The sequence below is a fragment of the Lagenorhynchus albirostris genome, chromosome 3 (genome assembly GCF_949774975.1).
Source record: "Lagenorhynchus albirostris chromosome 3, mLagAlb1.1, whole genome shotgun sequence".
Classification (NCBI taxonomy): domain Eukaryota; kingdom Metazoa; phylum Chordata; class Mammalia; order Artiodactyla; family Delphinidae; genus Lagenorhynchus; species Lagenorhynchus albirostris.
Genome location: NC_083097.1, coordinates 90435088 through 90438160, shown reverse-complemented (window position 1 = coordinate 90438160; position 3073 = coordinate 90435088). Strand labels below are relative to the sequence as shown.

At 40.1% G+C, this 3073-nt stretch overlaps 1 pseudogene; it reads right to left on the bottom strand.

The window, feature by feature from the left end:
• Positions 1–533: 533 nt before the first annotated feature.
• On the bottom strand, positions 534–1420 carry LOC132518356 (probable ATP-dependent RNA helicase DDX4; annotated as a pseudogene).
• Between the last annotated feature and the right edge of the window lie 1653 nt (positions 1421–3073).

The following is a 3073-nucleotide window of genomic DNA, read 5'->3' as shown; positions in this document are numbered from 1 at the left end:
TCCATCTGACTGTTTCCTCTTCCTGTAATCGTGCTGAAGCCAAAGAACAGGACAAGAGGGGGCAAGTAAATTAGATAGAGTGAAGGACATCTCCATAGGTCATTCCTATTGATTAAGGAAGAGCAAGTTCATCTTAATGAAATTCTCAATCTCACAGGCTGGAAGTAAGAGCTTTCCTTCTACTCCCATTGCGTTAAATTTCTTTCCATCTACGTCCTGAAGAATATTTTGTCATCTCTTCTGGTTATTCTCTATTCTCTCCCCAAGTAAACTGTAACCTCTTTTCAAAAAAAATTTTTTTCAAGACATTTAGAATGCTTTAATTTTTCCACTTAACACCATTTGTATCAGTAACTGCAATATTGTAATTTTTAGCCTCTCACATTACCTAGTCAGTAAAGATTTAATTTTTTGAGGGTACGAGTAAGAACAGGAAGACAGGAGACACAGAATGTCAGACTTCACACTTGTCTCAAAAATTAAAATTATTTTCTTTGCAGCAAAACTATACCACAAACTTCAGTGATTTAGCTTTAATCCCATGATTCATCATCTACTGGATTGGGAGCTTGTGAAAAAGAAAATCTTGCTGTGTTCAGGGTGCTCTTGCCCTGATGATTCTTTTCAGGATCATCAGATGCAAACACATTTCCTCTTGTTCTGTCACGGAAGCCAGGAACACATGTGCTCAAGGCACTTTCTTCCAACTGTGCAGAACACCCTGTTGAGCATCTGGTGGTACTTTCATTGGAGGCTGTGCTGTATGGTAATCTGAGCATCAAAATAGGAAATATCTCTGCCAGAGTTTCCACAATGACCAGTACACTGGATTCAATGAACACATCATCAAAACTGATAACGTATCAAACATTTTCAATATCTAGCCCTCTGGCAGCTACTGAAGTAGCTACGAAAACTGGGCACTTTCCACAATGAAAATCCCCAAGAGTTTGCTTTTTCTCTCTGTTCCAGACCACCATGAATACATATGGTTGCTATTTTTTTCCTGACAAAGAAAAGTTACAATAAAATCTGCTTTCTTCTTAGTTTCAGCAAAAACTATAGTTTTTTCATCACCTATGTTTTGCAGAATTTCTACAAGTTTTTCTCTTTTTCAGTACTAGCCAGCTGGGAGAATGGTCTGGTGAACATCTCTACGTGCTCTGCTCACTTATCCAACAGCCACAAACAAATAGTTTAACTTTTACAACTCCTCAGCCAAGCTTTGAATTTCCTCTGGGAAAACTGCACTGAGCAAAAGGGTTTGATGTTCCTTTGATTGCTGGGAAGGAAATTAGCTTCTTCATTTCTGGTCCAGAATCCATATCCAGCAGCAGTCATCTAAAATTAAATATTTGAGTTATCTGAGACCAATGTTTTCTTTATCTGTGATATCCGTTCGTCTTCCAGGAGTAGCACATAATAATCATAGCCTTGTAATGTCTGGGTGAGAGCAAAAGGGGACACCATTCTCGGTTCAGGCACTCTTGCTAGGCAACTGACATACTTCTTTGCTTTTATCCTTACGCGTTCTTAGAGATAGGGATTATTATTTTCACTTTTCATACAATGAAACAGAGGCTCAGAGAGGTTAGATAATTGATCTTCTAAGTGGTAAAGGCAGGAAACCATCTGGGACTTTATGGACAACGCTAATCTGAGAATAAAAATGCTAATAGGAATCTTTATAAAATTGGTCTGCCTTTTGAAACATTCCTGTCTCTTCTGCCAAAGAGAGGCTGCCCCAAACTTCCTATGAAGTGAACAGAGAAACACTGTGCTTCATTATATCTACATTAACGATGGGCTTTAGCCAAAACTGAAAGGTAGGTGAGGTGAGACTCAGGGGCTTTTCTGTCTCTGTGCTTGGTGGCTGTCACTTAGCTCCATCCATGAGGTCACATCTGACCTGAGTCTGGGCCAGCTTCCAGAATTAAACTCCATTTCCCTTAGTGCTGCAGTCTTAGCTGGTGGTCATGGAGGCAAAGTAATCTCAGAAGAGAAATGTCATGAGGAAGTTTAGTTTATAGAATTTGGAAACAAATACACTGGGTTCAAAAAACATAGGTCCTCCACTTATTAGTTCTGTCACTTTGGATTAAGTACTCATTCCAAAAATTTGGAATATGGAAATTTCCTCACGTGGTTGGTATGAGGATTAGAGACAATGTAAATGAAGGGTAAGGCTCACAGTAGGTGCCATTAAGATGTAGCTATGACTCAGAGCTTCTAGCTGAATTTTTGGTAGATACAAAGCCTGGACTTTTCCAACAACAACAAAAAAAATAGAAGAAAAATTTTAGAGATTTATGATCTTACTAAAGTCAAAAGTATTTACTTAAATAATGTATAGTCACCTCAGCTAAAATGAAAAAATATGTACATTTGGAACTAGTCTTCAACTTGGGCTTACCCTGCCTGCTTTGGACTGTCACCCTAACTTACTCCTCTTTGGCGATTTTCTAGTGGGAGAATAAGATTGGAGCAGCCTCTCTTTAGCAGATGTCCTTTTTGTTGGCACTGGGATCCTGCTGGGAATAGGACACTGTCCAATGTGCATCTTCCTCCCCCAACTTGGAAACAAATGGAAAACTCCCGTGAAAGTGTTGAGAGACAGTTCCCCATGGATCTCTCAGGTTTCTGCAAAATTTGTAAGCAGCACTAACTGCCCTTTCATTCTAGTTTATCTTCTCACAGATTTTGTAGAGGGAAAGCCTTGGAAGATAGAGTTGGTGTCTCCGTGTGGAGCAAAGCACAGCCTTGCATATTGTCCAGTGTTTCCCTCTGGGGCTAAGGTTGATAGATTTGCTCTAAGGCCATAAATAGAGTCAGATTCTCTATGCTCAGGATTCCACTACCTGCTCTGCATCCACTTGGGCTCCCTCTGCCTCAACACCACGGGACCTGGGGAGTAAGGAGAACCAATCTGAACGTAAATCTCTTGCTGCTTGCTATGCTGTGATTAGTGAAGTCCATCATCTCTCATCCAGGATTCTCTTGTCTTCTGCCAGCATGAAACTGTGACAGGCAAACTTGTTAGCTTGAGAGTAGGTAAAAATTCACATCCTTTACA